The sequence below is a fragment of the Nicotiana sylvestris genome, chromosome 9, assembly GCF_000393655.2.
Source record: "Nicotiana sylvestris chromosome 9, ASM39365v2, whole genome shotgun sequence".
In the NCBI taxonomy this organism is placed as follows: domain Eukaryota; kingdom Viridiplantae; phylum Streptophyta; class Magnoliopsida; order Solanales; family Solanaceae; genus Nicotiana; species Nicotiana sylvestris.
This window is the reverse complement of record NC_091065.1, coordinates 67,724,764-67,736,170: the sequence shown is the minus strand read 5'-3', so window position 1 is coordinate 67,736,170 and position 11,407 is coordinate 67,724,764. Positions and strand designations below refer to the sequence as shown.

The 11,407-nt window shown below is 36.6% G+C and overlaps 1 pseudogene; it reads left to right on the top strand.

Moving 5' to 3' along the window:
- Positions 1-8,336: 8,336 nt before the first annotated feature.
- LOC104211145 (magnesium/proton exchanger-like) lies at positions 8,337-11,141 on the top strand (annotated as a pseudogene).
- Positions 11,142-11,407: the final 266 nt, after the last annotated feature.

Below are 11,407 nucleotides of genomic sequence, written 5' to 3'. Positions count from 1 at the left end.
GGCTGATCACCCTCTTCTGGCGGAATGGGAGCTTTCGGATGAGTTTCCAGATGAAGACGTTTTGTTCATCAAAGAGTTTCCACCATGGACAATGTTCTTTGATGGATTTGCACGTCGTAATGATTGTGCGAGGGCAGGTGTTGTGTTGATCTCTCCAGAAAGACAAGTCTTGCCATTCTCCTTTGTTTTAGGTAAAACATGCTCCAACAATGCCGCAAAGTACCAACCTTTGATCGTCGGTCTCGAAATGGCATTAGAAATGAAGATTCTACAGTTGGAGATCTGCGGTGACTCTAACTGATCATCAACCAACTTTTGGGAAGTTACGACGTAAAGAAGGAAGATCTATTGCCATACCATCAATACGCTTCTGGTTTACTTGAAAAATTTAACCAAGTGTTCTTAAACCACGTCCCAAGAGAAGAAAATCGCAAGGCTGATGCTTTGGCTAACTTGGCTACGACAATGGCACTTGGAGAGAATGCGTCAACAAAGGTATATGTGTGTCATCGATGGGTTATTCCTAGACTTCTGGATCTTCAAATCAACAAAAGCCATCATACGTCTGTTCAAGTGATTGAAGAAGAATATTTGAGGCAACCACTAATAGAGTACCTTGAACATGGAAAGTTATCTGAAGATCCGCGACAAAGAATAGACATCAAATAAAGAGCACCACGATTCATCTTCTATAAGGGGATATTGTTTCGCCGCTCTTTTGAAGGATTATTCTTGTGATGTCTTGACAAAGAAGAAGCCCGCCAAGCGATGGAGGAAGCACATTCTGGCTCATGTGAAGCACACCAATCTGGTCCCAAGCTCCATTTTCGCATCAAGAGGATGGGCTACTACTGGGCGACAATGGTGAAGGATTGCATGGATCATGCAAAAAGATATCAAGTGTGTCAATTTCATGCCAACTACATCCACCAACCTCTAGAGCCTATTCACCCAACTGTAGCTTTATGGCTTTTTGATGCATGGGGACTTGATGTTATTGGACCACTTCCAAAATCATCAAAGGGACAGATGTACATATTGGCTGCTACGGACTAGTTCTCTAAATGGGCTGAAGTTGTTCCACTCAGGGAGGTGAAAAAGGAAACCGTTGTTGATTTAATCAAGTCATATATAATTTTTAGGTACGACATACCCAGATGCATAATCACTGAAAATGGAACGCCATTTGACAACAAGCTCGTGAAGAGTCTGTGCAAGAAGTTCGGTTTCAAACAACATAAGTCTTCAATTTATAATGCACCCACCAACGGCCTTGCCGAAGCTTTTAACAAGACACTTGGTAACCTTTTGAAGAAAGTTGTTGAAAATAACAAGAGAGACTAGCATGAGAAAATTGGTGAAGCTTTGTGGGCATACCGAGACAACCTTCAGAACTGCTACACAAGCAACTCCTTACTCTTTGGTATATGGCGTGGAAGCAGTCCTTCCGTTGGAGCAACAAATTCCACCATTGCAGATCGCAATCCAAGAAGGACTCACGTATGAAGAGAATGCTCAACTTCGCCTAGCAGAGTTAGAGGCATTGGATGAGAAAAGATTAGAAGTGCAACAAAAATTGGAGTTCTATCAAGCTCGACTAGCTAGATACTTTAACAAGAAAGTGTGGCCACGATCATTCCAAGTGGGAGACTTAGTCCTAGCTATTTGATGACCCATAATCCTCAACAAACGCATAGGCGACAAGTTTACCACAAAATGGGATGGGCCATATGTTGTGAAGGAAGCCTATTCAAGTGGCGCATACAAAATTGTCGATAAGGATGGTCTCAAAGTTGGTCCGATCAACGGAAAATTTCTGAAGCAGTACTTCCCATGAAAGTCACCGACGCTCCTCGACGTGCGATCCTAAATTACAAGTCATGACGCTCCTTGATGCATGAGCCTAAACTGCATGTTTCTACACTCCTGGCCCGCATGAGTCTAAAGTGTGTACGACAAAAAAAAGAGTCTGCTAGGTTGAAAACCTCGAAAGAGGCGGCCTAAGCAAAAGTCAAGACCAAAAAAAAGATCTCATCCTTCTAAACTACGTTATGACTTGATCCTCTTCATCGAGGTACGTAGGCAGTATAGAGTTTCATTCTAAGTTCAGTCGCATGAGTTTAAAAAGAAAAAAAACAAGGGTTTGGCATCATAAGATCATCATATTAAGTCTATTGAATTTAAAGACATATGAAATTGAGGAAAAGAAGACAATTTGGTGCCAAAGCATAAAAGATATTTTATTGCTTCAATATAGAAAGAGTTATGTACATCAATGTTAAAAGCAGAATGAGACATCATCCTATACAAGGAATCTAAAGTCATGTAAATGATCGAAAGATAAACATGGTCGCCAACTCGTTCGTGACTTCTCCATATGATGGATCATCCTTGATGGCGTGCCCATGATATTTAACAGCTTCCATAATCACTTAACTACGCATCTTGTTGTTGAGTCGTGGGCACAATGGCCTACTTCTTCTGTTTGAAGTTCCCATACATGAGCATGCACCTAGCTCCCAAAAATTCTATAATTAGTGATCACCTTGGGCAAGCTTCATGAATATCAAAAAACATAGAGTATACACGACTTTTGGGAAATGAGTACTTTCACATGATAGTCTCTCTGCAACAAGTTCGTCTTTTGCAGGGCGGTTTTGCTTGTTGTTGGTTGCTCGAAACATCAAAATATCTAAATATTGTGTACCTTCTTAGTTTGACACTAAGACATTTTGATCTCCTTCGCAAGTCTGCAAAAGAAATAAACAAAGAGATAAGATTCGTGATGATAGCCAAATCCATTACAAGGCTGTAGAATCAACTTCAAAAATATTTGTTAGGCTAACTAAGAATGAATGGAGCTTCATCTTCAACAATATTAGAGTTCTCGATGTCGGAATTTCATAGGATCAAACTGTTGGTGATTTCGACGCTCCTAGTTCAAGATACAGTTTTTCTGGCCAAAAGCACGCACACCTGAAAGTCCCCTGCGGTCAGTTCGACTTTCAATACTTTTTTGTTTCTAGCCCGAGAGGAGTTCCGGGATGAAATTTTTATGTTGTAGCTCTAGAAGTTTTCTTTCCAACAGCACAAACGGATTATAATTTCGATACTCCTAGATCAAGATACAATTATTTTCGCCAAAAGTACACAAATCTGAAAGTTCACTGCAGTTGAGTCGACTTCACGAATTTTTTGTTGACAGTACGAAAGGAGTTCTGTTATGAAATTTATATGAATATTACATCTCCGAGTCAACTTTTTGATACCACAAACGGATTGTAATTCCAATACCCTTAGCTCAAGATACAATTATTTTCGCTAAAGGTACACAAATCTGAAAGTTCACTGCAGTTAAGTCGATGTCGCGAATTTTCTGTTGATAGCCCGAAAGGAGTTCTGCCATGAAATTTGTAGGTACTTCAAGTCTCTGAGTTTTCTTTCTAATGGTGCAAACAGATTGTAATTCCGACACTGTAGCTCGAGATATGAATTTTCCACCAAAGCGCGCAAAGCTGAAAAGCAATTTCGCGGACAGATGGGTCAAGTTCAGAAAGTTGCTGCGGACAATCTGCTAGGAATTCTTATATGATATCTTGAGGATTTCATTATCTCTGAGTCTTCTTTCCAATGGCGTAGACGGCTCACGATTTGGACATTCCTAGCTTGAGATATATACGTTTTGATGACAGCATAGAGTGCAGTAAAGTCAAAATGTTAGATATGTATACCAGATTCAAAAGTCGACTCCGACTAATCCTCAAGGAATTTATTCGTGAGTTCTTTAAAGGATGTAACTTTTCAAGTTTTGATTCTTTAAAAGTAAGAAGCTTCAGATTTCATTGCTCCTACATCAAGGAATTAATAATTTTGCAAAGGTTCGCCAAGCACTCGCCTGCCAAGGATGAAATATGGTCGCTCGAGCTCCAAGCCTCTTTCTTGCCAAGTTGCAAGGCTGAGATGCACCATGTTCTCGCTCCCATGTTGCAATGTGGATATGGATCGTCGATCAAGATCGCTTAGGAATATTCTAAATGCCTCCCTTCAAGCTGCAAGAAGGGATGTACCAAGTTACTGTTGTACTCTCTTTAAAACCTGCAAAAATAAGAAATGATTTTGGAGCCCTCGGTGCCAATAAGATAAAGTTTTTGCAGATACGGTGCGAGTATCATGATGATCATCTCGATTAATGGATATCGGTGCCATAGCACGACATTTCTGCTTCTACTGATATGATTCCAGTAGCACAATGCTTTGATTCGGTATGATGGACATCGAGACTAACAACGTGATTTTCCAAATCGGCATGGAAAGGGAAATTAAAATTTGGGAGCCTAATTAATCTCTAAGCCTCGACCATGAGTTAGGTCATTGAGTATCCGAAATCAGAAGTTTCACCAGCCACGCGCAAATTAAAGTTGACTGATCGATATTGCTTTGTAGGCATGCGAAGTTGACGGATTGATACTGCAATAAAAAAAACTCAAAGATTAATAAAAAGAATTAGAAGGAAGAAGTGAAGGGAAAAATGAAAAAAAATTAAAGCCTTGAAGTAACCATAAGCGAATCCAATTCAACAGCGCTGCCCAACATTCAAACTTGAGAGCAGCTCGGTATCGTAATCGTTTTTAGGTTTGTTTGCCCTTATCCTATGGAATTTTCTCAGGAGATAAAGTCGATGCCCGTGTATATGAACTCCTCAAACTTGAGAGCGGCTCGGCAGTAAATCACATGGAATAACTTTTAGCAAAGTGTTGTTTATATAGATGTTCGAAGGCGATGGAGCTTTTCTTAGTATACAAGAATTTTCCTTCGAAGTAATAGTCGAGGAAGTCAAATATGGAAAAAATATTACTAGTTCCTGAGATGCTCTTGAATTGGAATTAGTGCCATATTATATATGGGGTTCAAATAAAGAAAGACTAATTTCATGCCAATATATATCATTCTTCGGACACTCCTAATTCACTAAGGACATGGAACCTAACCTTCCTTCATATGTAGTTGAAGTCGAAGACATGCTCAAAAATTGATAACGTTATGTTATGAGGGAATGGTATCTACTTGACAAAGTGGTTCAATTAAAATTGAAATTACTTTGAGAGCTCTGAACCATCTCAAGTGCAGACTTGGAGTTAATTTTGCAAGGCACGCGCAAAGGACTTCAAGTTTATCGGGGATTCATGACAACTATATTGTCTTCATTGGTACTTCAAGTCTCGTCTTTATGGCTCGACAAGTCTATATTGAGACAAGGCTTGAAGTAGGGGGTATCTGTAGACATGTAAAAAATTATTTAGTCCGTATAAAATCTGGATTAAATACTAAATTACTTTGGATCGGATAATTAATTTGGACTTTACAAATTAAATAAGTCCATTTTAATATTTTTAAGCCCAAGGTCCATTTCATCTTAAGGCCCAGACTATACCATGTGTCAAGTGACATGACATATCCACTCAAACTCCAGGCTAATAAGGTGATGCCATGTGTTAAATGATATGGCAATCCAAGTCAAAAAGCAAGAACCAACCACAAGTCGCCAAGTGGCTAAAATGACATGGGCCTATCAGAATCAAGCAAGAGAGTTTTTATGTAACTTGATTGTCCATCCGCTACAACTATAAATAGAGGGGTTACATAACTCTCAAGGGACATTCAGAGTTGGAGAAGAACACGCCGCAATTGGTGAAGGCATCCATAAACAGAGAGATCAATCATCAAATGCATAGTTCTTCAACAAAGGAGTGATCAACAAAGTTTTTTCCAGAGATCAACCCGAAACAACAAAGTGTTACTTAACGTTCTTGGCGATTAAATACATCGCAAGAAGGTCTACATTATTCTACATTCGAGAAAGACGCTTCTCAAGCCCTCGAATCACGGAGAATTTCATAGAGGAGAATCAAGGGATGAATAGAATTGTACTTACAAATATTTATCAATAAAATCTCTCTCTTTTTTATATTATTTTTGTTGCAGTTTATTTTTCGTACTATAAAAATTTGTTGCGAACTAGCAAGAACGAAGCTAGACTCTAGTTAGGATTGTCATTTGATCACCCTTCTTCGGAAAATTACACTGCATATATAGATAAAATATTAGGTTTTAGAGGTATATAACATATACTGAATACCCTTTGTCAGGGATTTTTTGTATTTCTTTCAAATTTGAATAACCTTAGAAAATTTTTTGGCTTCGTCACTATCCATTAGGTATTTATGTCTTACATTTCTATGTTGCTACTAATCTAACTAATGATTAAGACATTGAGCATACAGAAGAGAATTATGACTTGTGTGTATATATATACACACCCATTATCGGATTACACTTGAAAATACTGCTATTAAGTCCACTTCTACTATGCATTAAGCTCTCCTTCCCCTGGTATGTCTCTTGGTTATTTCATACTTTTTATTCTTGATAGACTGGTTTTCCTATCTTGTTTGTTTATTCCATTCCTATATTCTTGGGGTTTATTTCACAAATGGTCATATAACTATGACGTGTTTTCATTAAAGTCATATAACTTTGTTTTCTCAAACAAAAGTCATATAACTATGACTTTTTTTCACTAAAGTCATATAACTTTGTCTTTTCACGCAAAAATCATATAACTATGATTTTTTTTTTTACCAAAATCATATAATTATATTTTCTCACACAAAAATCATAAAACTTTTACTAACTCGCAAACATCACAGTGATCGGAAAATATAAATTTTCAATAGTATTTTCTTTGTAGATTTTTATTTTCTTATTTTCAGCTTAATAAATAATAATCGAATTAAAATAGGAATGACTCAATCTGACCTGGCCCACCCGACCCAATACTCATATATATAAATTAAAATAATACTAAAAGTGAATAGTAAATCCTTCAAAACATGAAACTTCTATTGTTTATTTTAATTTTCGAGATTTTTATTCAAATTTATAGCATTTTTATTTCAAGTGCTCTCTAATTACACCTTTTATTTCTTTATTTTTCTTTATAAGAATCTCATGTATTCCGAATTGATTTTTTATGGGGAAAGAATTCACTTTTAGTAAATAGGAATGACCCAACTTTTAATTTATATATATGAGTATTGGGTTAGGGTGGGCCAGGTCGGGTTGACTCATTCCTATTTTAATTAGATTATTATTTATTAGGCTGAAAATAAGAAAATAAAAATCTACAAAATAAGAAAATACTAGCGAAAAATTATATTTTCCGATCACTATAATTTTTGTGAGTTAGTAAAAGTTTTATGATTTTTGTGTGAGAAAACATAATTATATGATTTTGGGAAAAAAAATTTATAGTTATATGATTTTTGTGTGAAAAGACAAAGTTATATGACTTTAGAGCCATAGTTATATGATTTTTCTGTGAAAAATAAAGTTGTAACTTTTGTAAAAAAAAGTCATAGTTATATGACTTTTGTGTGAAAAAACAAAGTTATATGACTTTAGTGAAAAAACGTCATATGACTATTTGTGACCGGTTATTGCTTGGCTTATGATGTTGGACTTTGTTTATCGGTTTTGTGATTAGTTAGTCTTCTAATTTCATTCTTTTCTCCATGTTGGAGGTCAAGTTTCATGTATAAGCTGTGTGTCAATGACATGGTCATCTCTATTAGGGTTTTAGTGTAGGAATGCACAGTGTTAAGGCCATGGCTCCTGTTTCTCTAAGTTCTCCCAATCACATTTGATGCTAAATAACTATAATGTGAAACTTACCTATGTGAGCTGTGTATAACCTGTCTCAAAACCAGATCTAACACCTATGTTGCGTTGGTTGATGGCCAGTGTAAAAATAGTCAAATTATAATTAATCTTTATAGTAGTGAATGCGTCAGGTTGTGCTGGCAATTGGCCTAGATAGAGTGGAAAATATAACAGAATTTATATAGCCAATCCCAATTTTGCTTGAAATTGATGCATAATTGACTGATTGATGATTGCATTTGATGTTATGAAGAAAATACTTTCCTTTTTGGTTTCCGGAGTCAGGTCTGATGACAAGCTAATTATGTTAGGCAGTGGATCTTATTTACTGCTGTCCATAGAAATTAATTCCCTTCTGATCTAGCAGAACTTTCTTTAACAGTTCGATTATTTGTAAAAACTTAAAATTCTACTCTTTTTATGAAAAATGTTTATGGTAATTGGGCATTCCTCTTGTAGTTAATTTTTGTATTCAGTTCTTCTGTCACCTGAAATCTTCTAATTAATACCTGATAAATAACTGTTGCATATTGACAGGTCTCTTGCTTCTGTTAGGAGGAATATCTGTTCCCTGGCTTGAACTTTAAACATCAAATTTCTGTTAAGAATCTTAAAAAATGACCTCTCTTAGTAACTATACCACTGAGCTCAGACATGGATTTTCAAATACCCTTGGGCATGAGAAGTGTGGTGCCTATTTACTTTTCCATAATGAAACTTCTCTTGGCGATGGTGTTCGAGTCTTCTTGTATTTTACGGGTCTTGCCTACTGTTTTATTGGATTGTCAGCTATAACTGCTCGATTTTTCCTGTCCATGGAAAATGTTGTTAAGCATACTCGGGCTGTGGTGGTGGTGGAGATAGATCCTTGCACAAACAAGAAAATAGTTAGTAATGAAAAGGTGTGGAATTACACAATTGCAGATATCACTCTGCTGGCATTTGGGACTAGCTTTCCGCATATCTCCTTAGCTATAATTGACGCAATACGAAACATTGGAAACTTATATGCTGGAGGTATGTTCTGAGTTCTGTTTCTATGCACAAAATGTTTTGTTTTCTCGTTCATAATATTGATGTAAAACCGAGATTTTTGTAAGGATCGAAATAATAAGGTGTCATATGTTAGTCAAGCAAACCTTGAACGATAATAAATCAGACAACAAAAGAGAAATCTACCAAAAGAGACACAAATATTTAACGTGCTTTGGTCATTTGACCTATGTCCACAGGCGGAGATGAGCAATTCACACTATATAAAAGAGAGTACAAAATATTGAGAAAATAACCTCACAAAGAGGCAAACACAAGTGACACAGTAACACTTGTCCTGAAAAGTTATCCCCCTAAACAAGACTCTCAAACCCCTAATGGCTGCATTGTGGATGCTACTAAACGAGAAGGAAGGATCCCAATTTATAGAAGTTCAAACCTTTTCCTCCAAGAAAATGGACTAGCCAAATATGAGAGATTATAATTTCCTTCTAGGAAAAGTAAAACTCAATTATGGAAAATATGTTGTTCTTTCCTTCAAGAGACATGAAAACCAAATATGGTAAGAAAATCAGGACAAATACCTAACAAGTTGTTGGTTACTTCTTTTTTTCCAAGTAAGAACCAACGCATTTGAAACTGGACATTGTCATTCCCTCTGCAATTTATATGGCACTTTTGCATTTTGGGACTTTCCGAAATGTTTGACACTATTCTACTAATAGTATCATACTGAAGAGCTTTTACAAGTTTGAATAAATAGATCACTTAATTGATTAAACTTAAGTTTTTCATATGATGTTTTTTAATATAAAACTAACTAATTTCTTTGATGTTCTCTTCCAAACTATTTAAATACTATAAATTGGGAAGGAGGGAGTATTAACTCACTGAAAGGGATGTCTCACTATGTTGGTTTTATGCATATAATCTCCAGGTATAAGAGCCAATTGTAAGATTGTTATGCAAAGTTATTCTCTTTCTTTTCCCCTAAAAGTTTGAGTTTACTGCTTTCGCCGAATATCTGGATGTTTTAGCATGTATATCAAATGGATATCTCTCTCTATTGAATTTGGTCTCCTTTTTCCTTCATGATATCCTACTTTGCACTTGTTATATTTTCCCAACTTCCCATTCAAAAACTCTCTTTTCCTTTGCAGATTACGACTTGTTTCATTTCTCTAAAGGTTGCACCGCATACATTTCAGTGTCACTAAGTGCTGCATCTTTCTTGTATGCAAACTTATATGCTCTATCCGACCGCATTATATTGAGAAGTTTTAGCCATCTCTAGTTTCCCTTAGCTTGTCCAAATCTCTGGTCCTGATAAAACCCACTGTGAACTTGCTTTTCGGATATTGAAGAACATGCTCGAAAGGTGTCCCTACACTCTTCCACCTTTCTTTTAAAGGAAGCTAACATGTGTTGCTGAAATAGTTGACCATCTGATTAGTCTGTTGAGATAATTTCATGATTATATCCCTTTCTGGTTTCCAGAAATTGACTGAATCTCTTCTGACCATTGCTATCTTGCTAATAATACATTGTGTTTTTGACTCGGCTAATAGGTTTGGGTCCAGGAACCCTTATTGGCTCTGCTAGCTGCTTTTGATCTGTTCCCGATACATGCTGTTTGTGTGGTGGTTCCTAAAGCTGGAGAGTTGAAGAGGATTGAAGACATTGGAGTTTGGATTGTAGAGCTATTTTGGTCTTTATCTGGCTTTACATTATTTTAGAGGTTATCTACATTTTGTATTTAAACTTTGGAAAGTCATTCTCCATTATCCTGTTTGCTTCTTAACATCGAAATGTCGATGGTCTAATAGTGAAATGGTATCATGTCTTAATCCTCCTGCACTTCTTGACAGAAAAATTAGGAATCATGTAATAACATCATGTCGTTGAACATTATTGATTTTGTAGGTGTGGACTCCAAAGGTTGTAACTCTATTTTAACAGTGTTGCAATTTGGCCTCTTGCTACTACATGCCTACAAGCGTTGGCCCTATATATCCCTTCCTCTGTATGTTTTTTCGTTTGTTATCATTAAGTTGTTCCTTATTCCCTTTTCATGTTTGTTTCATCTTAGTTTTGCATGGATAAATGCCCTAAATTCTGCACTTTGATGTTTTCTGCATATTTCAGAGCGAAAGGTGAGAGACCAGAGGAGTGGGTGCCTGCTGAGGAAGCTGTATACCAACCTCTTCGTGATCAATGCTCTGAAATAGTTCAACTTGGTGAAGAAGAGAATCGAAGAATGGTTGATATTTTCTCTACTCATTCAGGAGATTGGACAGGTAACTTTTAGAAAGATTGGATGTTCGACATTATTCTTGGCAATTAGATGTTAAGAGAAACTCTGGAGATCATATATAAATTCTGCACAACAGGCATTAAAAAACGATGACGGTGGTTGAGGAGTGTTTAAAGGGAACAAGAGCAAACTGTTGTTCCATAAGAAATGGTGATATTTTTAGGTTTTTGCGCAATGTTAAGAATTTCACATGGGTAGAGGAAATGAGTTGTTGTCTCCTGGTCTTGGGGGATCCTCGTCTAATGAGCTTATTTTGGGGGTTGAGTTAGCCCCAAGCTTCATTTTCTTACCCAATGTTGGGTCCTATGTTATATTGTCCACACACCAAATGTCCACTTCTGGGAGTGCGGTGGGTGTTAAGTGTCCTACATTAGTAGAGGG